Here is a 16,310-nt window from a genome sequence, read left to right on the forward strand (position 1 = left end):
GGCTGTTGTTTGGTCCTATTGACAGTATCCTTTGCCATACAGAAGATACTTCAGTTTCATGAGGTACCATTTATTAATTGTTGATCTTAGTGCCTGAGTTCTTGGTGTTCTCTTCAAGAAATTGTGTCCTCTACCAGTGAGTTCAAGATTTTTCCAACTTTCTCTTCTAATAGAAATAGTTGACCTGATTTTTATGTTGAGACCCCTGATCTATTTAGCCTTGAGGTTTTTCAGGGTGACAAATATGGACCTATTTGCATTTTTCTACATGTAGACATCAAGTTAGACCAACTCCATTTGTTAGAGATGCTATCTCTTTTTCCATTGTATGGTTTTGGCTCCTTTGTCAAAAATCAAGTGTCCATAATTGTATGGGTTTATTTTAGGGTCTTCCACCTTATTTCACTGAGCAACTTGTCTGTTTTTCTGCCAATACCATGTAATTCTTATTACTATTGTTTTGTAGTACAACTAGAAACCAGGGATGAAGATACCTCCAGAAGATCTTTTGTTGTTCAGAATTCTTTTCACTATCCTGTGTTTTTGTTTTTGTTTTTCATATGAAGTTGAGAATTGCTCTTTCAATGTCTAAAATATTCTGTGGGAATTTTGATGGAAATTGCATTGAATCTTCAGAAAGCTTTTGGTAAGATGGACATTTTTACTGTGTTAATCCTATCAATCCATGAGCATGAGAGAACTTTCCACCTTCTAAAATTTTCAAATTTTTACTTCAAACACTTCAAGATATTGCATAAAGGACTTTCATTTACTGGGTTAAAGTTACACAAAGATGTTTATATTATGTGTGACTATTTTGCAGGGTACTGATTCCCTAATTTCTCTCTCAGCCTGTTTATCACTTGTTTATATAAGAGCAACTGTTTTTATGTGTGTTAATTTGTATCCAGCCACTTTGGTGAAGGTATTTAAATTGTTTACTTGAGTTTGTTTTAAAACATTTGTAAGTGGTATCTGTCAAGAAAATCATCCATTTCATTTATATTTTCCAAGTTTGTGGATCCAGGCTATTGAAGTAGGATTTAATGATTCTTTGGATTTCCATAAATGTGTGTTTTTATGTCAATCTTTCATTTCTGATTTTGTTAATTTGGATACTTTCCCTCTGCCTTTTAGTTACTTAGCTAAAGGTTTGTCTATCTTGATGTTCCCAAAGAAGAGTGTTGGTTATTTTGAATCTTTGTTTGTATGCTTTGTTCTCTTTTGTTGATTTCACCACCCAGTGTGATTATTTCTTACCATCTACTACTCTTGGGTATGTTTCCTTATTTTAGTTCTACAGCTTTCAGGTATGTCTTTAAATTGCACTTATGAGATTTCTCCATTTTTTTTTTTATGATGCCACTTAGTGATATGAACTTTCTTCCTCTTCTTAGCACTGCTTTCATTGAGTCCCATAAATTTGGGTATGTTGTGCCTTCTTTTTCATTAGCTTCTAAAAATTCTTTTTTTTTTTTACTTCTTTATATCTCTCCTGATCCAGAGGGGAATTGTGTAAAGAGTTGTTCAGGTTTCATGAGTTTGTAGGATTTCTGTTGTTTCAGTTGTTGTTGAAGTCCACCTTTAAACCATGGTGGTCTGATGGAATACAAGGTGTTATTTTGATTTTCTTCTTTCTGTTGAAGCTCGCTTTGTGACTGAGTATGTGGTTAATTTTAGATAAAGTTCCCTGATGTGCTGAGGAGAAGTTATAGCTTTTTCCGTTTGGATTCAATGTTCTGTAGATATCTGTTATATCTGTTATATCTGTATATCTGTTATATCTGTAGATATCTGTTAGTTTAATTATTTCTCTGTTTAGTTTCTGTTTTGATGGCTTGTTAATTGGTGATAAATAATATCGCAGGGATATATTAAATGGTGCTTTGTTGACTTTTTTTTTAAAGTCAGGAGACAAGTTGTTAGAGACAAAACAAAACAAAAACAAAAACGCTTGATTTTAGAAAGGAGTACTAAATTATGTCAGTCTTACAGTTCCTAATGCCAGAATGGAAGAAAGGAATTATACTGAATTGGTGAGGAGATTTTATATTTGTTCCAACAGGAAAAGAAAGGCTGCGTCTTCCATCAATATTATTGGAAATCATATTTTACAGGGCAAGATCCCCCTGAAGATCTTGGCTGGCTACAAGAAGTCTAATATAAAAATTGCAAAGGCAGATAATGATAAGCTGATCCCTCCTAAGTGGGAAGCTCTGAAACTGGCTGGGATATGACCAAGTATCTTTGAATAGTCAATAAATCTTGTTCTCACAGAGTCCTTAGAAATTATTATGTCATCCTTCCATATGGCATAGATTAAAAATTGGTATACATGTTAGTATATCATCCGGACTGGCTTATTAATGAAGAAGATGCCTTTCATTTGCTCAGAAAAAGAGAAGAAAGTCAGTTTAAGATAAACTGTGCACCTGACCATTTCATACATATGCCATTGCATAACTATATTACTTGTGAAAGCCTTTATATTTATAGAACAAAAGGAGCAGACATGAATAGATACAGTCTTGCCAAGACTAATCCTCCAAGATGCTGAAATACTGAAGCTTGTTTCTTCCAACATCCTACTTTATACAGCTCCAGATTGCCTCAGTTGCTGTTCCATCAGAACCTATAGTACAAGTTCAAAGCCGAAATCATCCAGGATCACAGACTGTTCCTACCATAGCATCACTTAAGCTTGAATTGTCACAGCATTTAGGGACTAGATAACAAATATTACTTTACTGCTACATTTTAAAACCATTTTTCCCAATTTTCTTGGGGCCCTAAAAAGGAAAACTACACCCCAAATCAGTAGTGCGAAATTTAGATGGATGGCCTGTTCCCATAAGGCAGGGAAGGTAGGATTTGGTCATACTATGGATGTTGGGTGCTTATTGTTAAACTGGGGTTGGTTACAGGCTGTTATATGGTCTTTATTGGAGAGAAAACAAGCGATAGAAGCTTATACTTAGGGATTTCTTTATTTCCTTTTCTTTTTTATATCTTTTTGTCTTATCTAATGGGAAGGGGGTTGAAAAGAAAAGGATACCTATTCGAATAATGAGTGTAAAATGGTAAATTATTGAATATATTTTTTAACCATAGAGCATTAACAAGCAAAGAAAATCTTACCTTGCTATAAATCTTTCAATACTGACACATAATTAAGTTTATATTTGATTACATTGCAATAGGTTTTCGTCTATTAAGGTTGGTTTTGTTGCAATGTATTGGATATAAAGTTTCAACTTTGGTATGATCTATTGGGCTTATGAAACTCATTTAAAATGCAACTGTTTAAGATGATTAAGTAATGTAAGTTAATATTTAGTCAATTGAACTCATAGTCATGTCAGACTACTTTATTACAGAAATATACATTCTAGGTTGAGCAGATAGTAAATAGTTAGAAATGAACAATGATTGCCTATTCAGATATACTATAGATACATAGATGATCTTTAAAAGCCTCAGAGATCCATAAGATATGACATTTAAAATGTTTTATTAATAAAAAAGTATTTTGACAGTAGCATAGGGCAGTCTTATGATTCAAGTAAAATTCACAGAAGAATGTTTAAAAAGGGTGAATAGGCACTGTCCAGAGAACCAGTAAACATTCAAGTTGCAATGGCTAATTTAGTTATCTACTTCTTCATGGCATACCTAAAATTTCTTTAGATCATGAATGTTTCTGAGTATCATAACTGTTCTTCTTAGACTCTGAGTCTTTCATGTGGAGACATCACTCATGATTTCCAATCCACAGAGTGCAAATTTGGGTCAGTACTGGTTTGCTAAACCTTCCTTTTATATCCCCAAATGATAAGAAAACAAAAGATGAAAAAAGAAACTAGCAATTCTATACTACTGTGTGTCAAATTTAAATTTTTCTCCTGATTTTTCTGGCAGTCATATTAGAATGAAAGTTCTTAATTCAGCTGCATAAACTACTTGTGATATTTTATACATGCATGTGTATGTGTGCACACCCATGTGTGTGTGCATGTATATGTCGGGGTGTGTAGGGGAGTGTCATTGTTTAACTCTATAGACCCGGTTGAGCTTATACTCACAAAGTGTCTATCGGCCTTGTCCTCACAAGTGCTAGGAATAAAGACAGACACTATATTTACTCTATTGAGTGTGAGAGAAAGCCACTTAATATCATGATAACATCACAGGTGGCTAGACTGTTTTCAAGTGAGTCAGTGTTTTGCTGGTACATTCCTCAAGATTATCAAAGATAGTTGTCAGTTGTGCTTTCTCATACAATTATGCTTTTTTTTTCTATCCAGATTTTTCTGAGGAATGGCTGTGGTAAATGGCTCTTGATGCTGAAATTCATTCTCTTGGCGATAATTGAAGAGCTTGAACTCCAAGTACACCTCTTCTTACTCTTTTTAGTAATCTATATGGTAATCCCATTAGGAAATTTTGCTTTGCTCATTTTTTTTTCTTTTTTTGCTTGTATTTTTTAAATTAATTTCTTCTTGTTACATCTCAAGGGTTATCACATCCCTTGTATCTTCCCATTCTTCCCTCCCTCCCATTTTTCCCTTACTCCCCTCCCCTATGACTGGGTCTGAGGGGGACTTTCTCCCCCTTTATATGCTCATAGGGTATCAAGTCTCTTCTTGGTAGCCTGCTATCCTTCCTCTGAGTGCCACCAGGTCTCCCCCTCCAGAGGACATGGTCAAATATGAGACACCAGAGTTTGTGTGAAAGTCATACCCCACTCTCCACTCAACTGTGGAGAATGTCCTGTCCATTGGCTAGATCTGGGTAGGGGTTTGAAGTTTACGGCCTGTATTATCCTTGGCTGGTGCCATAGTTTGAACGGGACCCCTGGGCCCAAATCTGCCTACCATAATGTTCTTCTTGTAGGTTTCTAGGACCCTCTGGATCCTTCTATTTTGCTATTCTCCCATGCTTCTCTCATCTAGAGTCCCAATAGGATGTCCTCCCCTCTGTCCCAGTTTCCTGGTAAGTGAAGACTTTCATAGGACATGCCCCTTGGGCTAGTATGCAGATATAAGTGAGTATATACCATTTGACTTTTTCTGCTTCTGGGTTAACTCACTCATTATGATCATTTCTAGTTCAATCCATTTGTCTACAAATTTCGGGAATTCCTTGTTTTTAATAGCTGAGTGTACACATTTTTATAGTGTAAATGTACCACAATTTCTTTATCCATTCTTCTACTGAGGGACACTTAGGCTGTTTCCATGCTCTGGTTATTATGAATAAGGCAGCTATGAACATGGTTGAGCATATGTCCCTGTTTTGTGGTAGAGCATTTTCTGGGTATACTCCAAGGAGTGGAATAGCTGGGTCTTGAGGAAGCCCTATTCCCATTTTTTTCTGAGAAAGTGCCAGATAGATTTCCAAAGTGGTTGTACAAGTTTGCATTCCCACCAGCAATGAAGGAGTGTTCCTCTCTCTCCACATCCCCGCCAGCATGTGGTGTCAGTTGAGCTTTTGATCTTAGCCATTCTGATGGGTGTAAGATGAAATCTCAGTGTCGTTTTGATTTGCATTTCTCTGATGACTAAGGAGGTTGAGCATTTCTTTAAGTGTTTCTCAGCCATTTGATATTCCTCTGTTGAGAATTCTCTGTTTAGCTCTAAGCCCCATTTCTCAATTGGGTTATTTGGTTTGGTGGTGTTTAATTTCTTGAGTTCTTTTATATTTTGGATATTAGACCGTTGTCAGATGTAGGGTTGGTGAAGATCTTTTCCCAGTCTGTAGGCTGTCTCTTTGTTCTCTGGACAGTGTCTCTTGCCTTACAGAAGCTTCTCAGCCTCATGAGGTCCCATTTATTTTTTTTTTTTATTTATTTTTTTTTTTATTAATTTATTCTTGTTACATCTCAATGTTTATCCCATCCCTTGTATCCTCCCATTCCTCCCCCCCCATTTTCCCATTATTCCCCTCCCCTATGACTGTTCCTGAGGGGGATTACGTCCCCCTATATATTCTCATAGGGTATCAAGTCTCTTCTTGGCTACTTGCTGTCCTTCCTCTGAGTGCCACCAGGTCTCCCCCTCCAGGGGACATGGTCAAATGTGAGGCACCAGAGTATGTGAGAAAGTCGTATCACACTCTCCACTCAACTGTGGAGAATATTCTGACCATTGGCTAGATCTGGGAAGGGGTTTAAAGTTTACCTCCTGTATTGTCCTTGGCTGGTGCCTTAGTTTGAGCGGGACCCCTGGGCCCAAATCTGCCTATCATATTGTTCTACTTGTAGATTTCTAGGACCCTCTGGATCCTTTTATTTTGCTGTTCTCCCATGCGTCTCTCATTTAGAGTCCCAATAGGATGCCTTCCCCTCTGTCCCAGTTTCCTGGTAAGTGAAGGCTTTCGTGGGACATGCCCCTTGGGCTAGTATGCAGATATAAGTGAGTATATACCATTTGATTCTTTCTGCTTCTGGGTTAACTCACTCATTATGATCATTTCTAGCTCAATCCATTTATCCACAAATTTCGGGAATTCCTTGTTTTTAATAGCTGAGTAGTATTCCATAGTGTATATGTACCACAGTTTCTTTATCCACTCTTCTACTGAGGGACACTTAGGCTGTTTCCATGTTCTGGCTATTATGAATAAGGCTGCTATGAACATGGTTGAGCAAATTTTCTTGTTGTGTGCTGGAGCATCTTCTGGGTATATTCCAAGGAGTGGAATAGCTGGGTCTTGAGGAAGCCCTATTCCCATTTTTCTGAGATAGCACCAGATAGATTTCCAAAGTGGCTGTACTAGTTTGCATTCCCACCAGCAATGAAGGAGTGTTCCTCTCTCCCCACATCCTCGCCAGCATGTGGTGTCGCTTGAATTTTTGATCTTAGCCATTCTGATGGGTGTAAGATGGAATCTCAGAGTTGTTTTGATTTGCATTTCCCTGATGACTAAGGAGGTTGAGCATTTCTTTAAGTGTTTCTCAGCCATTTGATACTCCTCTGTTGAGAATTCTCTGTTTAGTTCCAAGCCCCATTTCTCAATTGGGTTATTCGGTTTGGTGGTGTTTAATTTCTTGAGTTCTTTATATATTTGGATATTAGACCTTTGTCAGATGTAGGGTTGGTGAAGATTTTTTCCCAGTCTGTAGGCTGTCGCTTTGTTCTCTTGACAGTGTCTCCTGCCTTACAGAAGCTTCTCAGCCTCATGAGGTCCCATTTATTAATGGTTGACATTAAGGCCTGGGCCGTGGTGTTCTGTTCAGGAAGTTGTCTCCTGTGCCAATATGTTCCAGGCTCTTTCCCACTTTTTCTTCTAAGTGAGTTAGTGTCTCTGGTTTTATGTTGAGGTCTTTAATCCACTTGGATTTGAGTTTTGTGCAAGGTGACAAATATGGGTCCAGTTTCATTTTTTTACACATAGACCTCCAGTTAGACCAGCACCATTTGTTGAAGATGCTATCCTTTTTCCATTGAATGGATTTGGCTTCTTTGTCAAAAATCAAGTGACCATATGTGTGTGGATTCATATCTGGGTCTTCGATTCGATTCCACTGATCAACCAGCCTGTTGCTGTGCCAGTACCATGCTGTTTTAAGTACTATTGCTTTATAGTACAGTTTGAGATCAGGTATGGAGATTCCTCCGGAGCATCTTTTATTGTACAAGATTGTTTTAGCTATTCTGGGTTTTTTGTTTTTCCATATGAAGTTCAGAATTGAACTTTCAATGTCTTTAAAAAATTGTGTAGTTATTTTGATAGGGATTGCATTGAATCTATAGATTGCTTTTGGTAGGATGGCCATTTTTACTATGTTAATTCTCCCGATCCATGAGCAAGGAAGATCACGCCATCTTCTCAGGTCATCTTCAATCTCTTTCTTCAGAGTTTTGAAATTTTTTTCATACAAGTCCTTCACTTGCTTAGTTAGGGTAACTCCTAGATATTTTATATTGCTTGTGGCTAATGTGAAGGGTGTGGTTTTCCTAATTTCTTCCTCTGCAAGCTTGTCAGTTGTGTATAGGAAGGCTACAGACTTTTTTGAGTTAATTTTGTATCCAGCCAATTTGCTGAAGGTGTTTATCAGCTTTAGGAGTTCTCTGGTGGAGTTTTGAGGGTCACTTATGTACACTATCATATCATCTGCAAAGAGGGATAATTTGACTTCCTCCTTTCCCATTTGGATCCCCTTGATCTCCTTTTGTTGTCTTATTGCTCTGGCTAGAACTTCGAGTACTATATTGAAGAGATATGGAGAGAGTGGGCAGCCTTGCCTTGTTCCCGATTTGAGAGGAATTTCCTTGAGTATCTCACCATTTACTTTGATTTTGGCTATTGGCTTGCTGTATATAGCCTTTATTATGTTGAGGAAAGTGCCTTGTATCCCCGATCTCTCTAAAACTTTAAACATGAATGGGTGTTGAATTTTATCAAATGCTTTCTCTGCATCCAAGGAGATAATCATGTGGTTTTTTATTTTCAGTTTGTTTATATGATGGATTACATTGATGGATTTCCGTATATTAAACCATCCCTGCATGCCTGGAATGAAGCCTACTTGGTCATGATGAATGATATCTTTGATGTGCTCCTGTATTCGTTTTGCAAGTATTTTATTTAGTATTTTTGCATCTATGTTCATAAGAGAAATTGGTCTGAAATTCTCTTTCTTTGTTGAGTCTTTGTGAGGTTTAGGTATCAATGAGACTATGGCCTCATAGAATGAATTTGGTAATTTTCCATCCATTTCTATCTTTTGGAGTAGCTTGAAGAGTATCGGTATTAGCTCGCCCTTAAAGGTCTGGTAGAATTCTGCACTGAAACCATCTGGCCCTGGGCTTTTTTTGGTTGGGAGACCATCGATGATTGCTTCTATTTCTGTCGGGGAAATGGGACTATTTAACTTGTTTATCTGTTCTTCACTCAACTTTGGCAAGTGAACTTGATCAAGAAAATCGTCCATTTCCCTTAGATTTTCAAATTTTGTGGCGTATATGCCTTCAAAGTAGGATCTTATGATTCTTTGAATTTCTTCAGTGTCTGTTGTTATGTCTCCCTTTTCATTTCTGATTTTGTTGATTTCAATACTGTCTCTCTGCCTTTTAGTTAGTTTGGCTAATGGTCTGTCTATCTTGTTGATTTTCTCAAAGAACCAGCTTTTGGTTTTGTTGATTCTTTGGACTGTTTTCTTAGTTTCTAATTTGTTAATTTCAGCCCTGAGTTTGATAATTTCCAGGCGTCTACTCCTCTTGGGTGTTTCTGCTTCTTTTTTTTCTAGGGCTTCCAGTTGTGTTGTTAAGATGCTTATGTGCGATGTTTCCAATTTCTCTTTAAAGGCACTTAGTGCTATGAATTTTCCTCTTAGCACTGCTTTCAATGTATCCCACAAATTTGGGTATGTTGTTTCTTCATTTTCATTGAATTTCAGAAACTCCTTGATTTCTTTCTTTATTTCTTCCCTGACCCAGGTGTCATTTAGCAGAGAGTTGTTTAGTTTCCACAAACGTGTAGGCTTTTTGTTATTTCTGTTGTTGTTGAATTGCAGCCTAAGAGCATGGTGATCTGATAGGATACAAGGTATTATTTCAATCCTCTTGTATCTGTTGAGGCTTGCTTTGTGACCTACGATGTGATCAATTTTGGAGAAGGTTCCATGGGGTGCAGAGAAGAAGGTGTATTCTTTCTTGTTTGGGTGAAAGGTTCTATAGATATCTGTTAGATCCATTTGACCCATGGCATTGGTTAATGATGTTATTTCTCGGCTTAGTTTCTGTTTCAATGACTTATCCTTCAGTGAGAGTGGGGTGTTGAAGTCTCCCACTATTATTGTGTGGGGATCGATGTGTGGTTTAAGCTTTTTTAGGAGATCTTTTACATATGTGGGTGCCCTTGTATTGGGAGCATAGATGTTCAGAATTGTGATGTCATCTTGGTTGACTTTACCTTTGATAAGTATGAAGTGTCCTTCCTCATCCCTTTTGATTAATTTTGGTTGAAAGTCTATTTTGTTCGATACTAAAATGGCTACACCTGCTTGCTTCTTGTGACCATTTGCTTGGAATATTTTTTTCCAACCTTTTACCCTGAGGTAATGCCTTTCATTATGGGTGAGATGTGTTTCTTGGATGCAGAAGAATGTTGGGTCTTGTTTATGTACCCATTCGGTTAGTCTGTGTCTTTTTATTGGAGAATTGAGGCCATTGATGTTGAGAGATATTAATGACCAGTGACTGTTAAGAGTCTTAATTTTGATGTTGTTTCCAGTCGAGCGTTTGTGTAGTTGTGTTTTTTGCCATGGGATAGTTATCTATTTCCTGGGTAGTTTTGGTTGTAGCTTGACCCTTTGGGATGGAGTTTTCCTTCTAGTACCTTCTGTAAAGCTGGGTTTGTGGATAGGTACTGTTTGAATTTGTTTTTGTCATGGAATATTTTGTTTTCTCCATCAATGGTTATTGATAATTTTGCTGGGTAAAGTAGTCTGGCCTGGCATCTGTGGTCTCTTAGGGTTTGCAGGATCTCTGTCCAGGACCTTCTGGCTTTTATGGTCTCTGCTGAGAAGTCAGGTGTAATTCTGATAGGTTTACCATTAAATGTTATTTGGCCCTTTTCCCTTGCAGCTTTTAATATTTTTTCTTTGTTCTGCATGTTTTGTGTTTTGATTATTATGTGGCGGGCAGTTTTTCTTTTCTGGTCAATTCTATTTGGTGTTCTGTAGGCCTCTTGTATGTTTATAGGCATCTCTTTCTTTAGATTGGGGAAATTTTCTTCTATGATTTTGTTGAGAATAGTTTCTGGGCCCTGGAGTCTGATGTCTTCTCTTTCTTCAATGCCTATTATCCGCAAATTTCTTCTTTTCATGGTGTCCTTAATTTCTTGGATGTTTTGTGTCAGGAGTTTTCCAGATTTGGCATTTTCTTTAATGGTTGATTCAATATCTGTGATTGTATCTTCTAGCCCTGAGATTCGTTCTTCCATCTCTTGGATTCTGTTAGAAAAGCTCACCTCTGTGTTGCTCGCCTTCTTCTCTGAGGTCTCACGTTCTCGTTTTTCTTCTGTCTGTGTGTTTATCATTGAATCCATTTTCATTTTCAGATCTTGAACTGATTTTTTGATTTCTTTCATCTGATTTTTTGTATATTCCTGAGTTTCTTCCATTGCCTCTTTATAGGTCTTCAGAGCTTGAACCGTTTTAGCTATTTCTTTCATCTGGTTGTTTGCATTTTCCTGCAATTTTTCCAGTTCCACTCTATGTGCTTCTTTTATGTCTCTCACCTGTTTGTCTGCGTCTTCCTGCATTTGATTACGAATTTTATTTGTTTCCTCCATTATCATCCTCATTACTAAGGATTTGAGGTCATTTTCTTGTATTTCCGTTGTATTTGAGTTCTCTGGGTGGTTTTCTTTGGGATAGCTGGAAACTGGAGACGCCATGTTGTTTTGGGGTTTTTTGCGTATGCTTTTTCGTTGTCCTTTAGATATCTTGCCGTCTTTGTTTTTGTTGGGTAGCTTCCAGAGTTGAATGGAGGGTGTCTGATGATAGATTCACTTGTTTTCTTACGATTTCCCTAGGCTGCGAGCTCAAAGCTTCACTGGTGTGGATGTTAGGAGGTTAGCCCTGTTGTTCTGGTCTCTCACAGCCAGTGATCCTCAGTCCCTCTCTGCTGTGGATCCTGCAATTGTTCTGGGTCTCTGAATGAGCGTTGGGTCAGGCCAAGGTATCCACAGCCTTCTGTGTTCCCTGCCAAGTCCAGCCAGGAGCACTGGGACCGAACCACGGGCAGAACTCAGCTAGATTCTCAGGGCCAGAACCGTCTGCCAAGCTCAGCTAGGGATTTTGGGCCCAAAATGCACACAGGGCCCAGCCAGAATTTTTGGGCTGGGACTACGCACCAAGCTCCACTAGGGCCTTTTGGCCCAAAGTGCGTGCTGTGGTCAGTTATTGACTCAGGGCCCGAACTGACCACCAATCTCAGCCAGGAATTCTGGATTCAAACTGTACACTGTGTCCAACCAGAGTCTTAGAGCTGGTGGAACCGAGAGCTCTGTCCAGCCTGTGCCACAGCAGGAGAACTGCGGCTGCTCTGAGTTAGCGCCAGTAGTGGAACAAGTGCTCCACCCGGACTGTGTCCCCGCAGGGGAGCTGCCGCTGAGCTGAGGTGGTGCCTAGGATGGAACCGAGCACGTCACCAAGCCTGCGCCATAGCAGGAGAACTGCGGCTGCTCTGAGTTAGCGCCAGTGGTGGGACAAGTGCTCCACCCGGACTGTGTCCCCGCAGGGGAGCTGCCGCTGAGCTGAGGTGGTGCCTAGGATGGAACCGAGCACGTCACCAAGCCTGCACCACAGCAGGAGAACTGCGGCTGCTCTGAGTTAGCGCCAGTGGTGGAACAAGTGCTCCGCCCGCACTGTGTCCCCGCAGGGGAGCTGCCGCTGAGCTGAGGTGGTGCCTAGGATGGAACCGAGCACGTCACCAAGCCTGCGCCACAGCAGGAGAACTGCGGCTGCTCTGAGTTAGTGCCTGTGGTGAAACCAAGTGCTCCGCCCAGACTGTGTCACCGCAGGGGAGCTGCCGCTGAGCTGAGGTAGTGCCTAGTGTGGAGCAGCGTGCTCAACTACGCCTGCGCCACAGCAGGGGAGCTATGGCCACGCTGAGTTAGTGCCTCAGGCAGAATTGTTTGCTGGGCCGGGCCAATACCCGGGACTCTGGGGCCGAACTGTCCGCCGAGTCCAATCTGGGTCCAAAGGCTCCACGCGACCCAAATCCTGCCCCGAGTCCCCTGTCCCGCAGCAATTCCCACCAGCCACCACACCAATCGCCTCCACCAGAAGGCTATGAGCTGCAAACCTCAGCCGCCGCTGCTGGTGCCGCTGGTGCTGCCGCCTCTACCGCTGCCTCTCCGATCAGAGAAAAACCACGCTCCTCCCGTGTGCAGGGGCACGCAGGTCCTCCGCACCCTGGTCCCTCCGAACCGTGGAGCACTCCCGCTGCCGTGATGTTCGGACCTCGGTGTTCCTGGCTCAGAAATCTGTGCAATTCCCTGAATTGTTCACTGGAGCCTCCAAACGCGGTCCACACTGCTCGCCGCCATCTTGGATCCGAGGTCCCATTTATTAATGGTTGACATTAAGGCCTGGACTGTTGGTGTTCTGTTCAGGAAGTTGTCTTCTGTGCCAATATGTTCCAGGCTCTTCCCCACTTTTTTTTCTAAGTGACTTTCTAATTGTATTGAATTCTCACCTTCACAATCCTATGTACTTTTTCCTCTTTAAATTGTTCCTCATAGATCAATTTTATCTTCATTCCTTACACCCAAAATGCTGATAAACTATGTACTAAATAAAAAAGTTGTCTCTTATATGGGGTTGAGGACAGAGCTCCATTTTTTTTTTATTTTTAACATATACATATAGATTAGTACACATCTATACTATAAACTACATAGAGCAAGAAGAACCACAAAAAATCAGGAATTATACAAAAGTTACATTCATGGTGTTCTGTAATTTCTATTTGGCAGCCACGAAGAAAACATCTCTCCTATTTTGATGAGTCTAGAATTCTGAATGTAAATAAATATCAATCATATCTCATCATTAACAACTTAAAACATCTATCTAGACCTAAAGACATCTTTACCCCTAAACAACTAAGCTTAATTGTAAAATTAAATATCTGGTCGTCAACCCCATCAGAGACTTTAGAATGAATGAATTTAATTATCTGAGTATACAGGTGGTGTAGGTTAGGTTAGCAGTTCCAAAATAAGAAGGTGAGAGACACAATTTGCTATCTGAACAGTCACCCAAGACTCGATAATGTTGGAGCATCATCTTTATCTTCTGGCTCAATATATCTAATAGACATATTTGTGAAGTAGGAAGTATTGAGGACTTGTTTAAGCTGTTTTGGCAGAGTTTGGCTTTAGACTTTGCCTGCATCCAAGCTTGCTCATTTTAAAGCAGAATTCTGTCTGTTGTAGAAATGAGAACATTTTTCCCAGTGGCTAGTTTGCCAAATTTGAAGCCATATCTATAGGGAAGTTCTTCTGTGTTTATCACCTTCTTTGAGGTAGGCCGGGTGCTGCCAGGAGTTAACTTGTCTCATTGTCAATGTTCTTTGAAATAATAAAAACAACTTTAAATGTTGTATCATGTATGTCTCTAAGGTTTTTGAAGACCTTTTGTAACTATTTTACATTATCTTTCTTTAGAATCATATCTATATGTTATACCTAGAATGTATCTTTTCTCATAAAAATAGACTGGTAGTTGATATGACCATGATTTGATCAACTAACAATTAATTTGTATAAGTTACATATCATAAGCAGCCTGTAATAGCACCATCACAGTATTGGAAGTAAACCTTGTATTGTGATTGAGTTGCATGGTACAATACCCCTTGTTAGAGTGTGTGTATATATATATATATATATATATATATATATATATATATATATATATATATTGTGCTAAGAATAGTCTTAACTTTGAATTCTATACCAATGTATCAAAATTGAACATATTCAAACTGCAGAACAAGCGGGTAATTTATATTGCTAATCACACTACCTGGGGATAGCTATGAGACAGGCTGAGACATGAATGTCTATGTATAGACAATGCTTCTTGGTGGCTAGATGATCCCTGTGATATATTACTAGATGACATTCCTCTCATGGCTTGAATGATAATTTACAGATGTCTTTTTTTTCCTGATTGTACAAAGAGCATAGAACCTGCCTTAATTGTTCCATGCACCATGCACACCACAAACATTTATAATTATAGAACTGTATAATGTCTGTGAGAAATTATATATTTTCTGAACAAAAAACCTAATAATGATATTGGATCAGACCTGACAGGATTCATTCCTCCCAGCATGCTGGACACTGACATCCTGCCTCCTTCATGTTCCAGCATCAAGTGCTTCAGTTGCTGTTCTTAATCAGAACAAGAGAGCTCCCAGGACAGCTTCAGAGAAAGATTCCAATCCAATTGGTTCTGCATTTCAGACTGTCTCACATAGGACTCTAAGTAAGCGAGGAATTTCTTAACATTTGAAATCTGCACCACAAATGCTATTCCTAGCTTGTTTTCCACTTCCCTCCATTTTTTTTGGGCCACTACAAAGCTATTACTTGTCTCAAACCAGCTGAAAGAAGCCTTAAGAGAAAAACACCCCATTTCTCTTAAGGGAGATTGGGTAGGTCTTTTTTTCTTGGACGATAGATATTTATTTTCATAGGGAGTTAGTGATAAGATATTATTGGTCTTATTTAGAGAGAAAACAAGTTTGGATACATGGATGTCTCTCTATTCCTTTCTATCTCATTCTTATGTTTGGTACTAGTGGATGAAAAGAAAGAAGGGACAATATAGAAATATATAGGGATGATAGGACAAAATGCAAGTTAGTGAATCTACTCACAAGTTTATTTTTTAGTTCACTGGCAGAGAGTTTTGTATATAAATGCCTTTATTTCTTTTGCTTTATTGCCATTTATGAATATTGTGCATTAACATCAATGGCCTATGATCACTATGTGGCTATATGTAATACACACTTGTATACCATCTTCTGCTTGGTTAATAATTTATGGGAATTCTGCTGCTATGATCCCCAATGGTTGCATACTTTGATTGACCTTCTGTGATGGGAACACATCAACCACTATTTTTGTGACTGCAGCTCTCCTGCACCAGCACTTATATCAATAAGCTGTTCATTGTAGCAGGAAAGGATATTACTGGTCATACTGCCATCATCCTACCATTTTATGTCTGCATTTTTTGCAGCATATTCCAAGTGAGTTCCACTGAGAGCAGATACAAAGCCTTCAGTGCCTGCAGTTCCCACATATTTCACTTTTCTCATTTTTTGGATTAATCACATTCATGTATCTTCAGGCCTCCTCAGCTGGGTCTATGAATGAGGGAATGATTTATTCTCTCTTTTATACCATTGAGGATCACATGATGAACCCTCTAGAGGTATGCCTTATCACACTATCACTCAACCTGGTACCAATATCTTCGAAAGGAGAGTAGAAGGAGAGTATTCAACAACAAAGTGTAGTCATTTTCATAATAATCTGGCTAATGATGATCAATATGCATCAAGTCCATTATCCTGTATTGGAGATTGAAAATAACATAGAAAATAGCTTTATGAAGTATCCATTAATTAACTTGCATGGAAAAAAAGATGTGTGCTTTCATAAAACAAAGAACTCCCTATTCCTGTCTTCTCTGTTGCTCTGATGAATGAAAATCCAATATGTCCAGTTTTACAAATGGATTCTCAGTAGCTCAGATGCTCGACTGAAAACTGACC

General features: G+C 39.1%; 1 pseudogene; it reads left to right on the forward strand.

The window, feature by feature from the left end:
* Positions 1-2,009: 2,009 nt before the first annotated feature.
* On the forward strand, positions 2,010-16,024 carry LOC127197861 (olfactory receptor 8B3-like; annotated as a pseudogene).
* Positions 16,025-16,310: the final 286 nt, after the last annotated feature.

Source organism: Acomys russatus, chromosome 14 (assembly GCF_903995435.1).
Source record: "Acomys russatus chromosome 14, mAcoRus1.1, whole genome shotgun sequence".
Taxonomy (NCBI): Eukaryota; Metazoa; Chordata; class Mammalia; order Rodentia; family Muridae; genus Acomys; species Acomys russatus.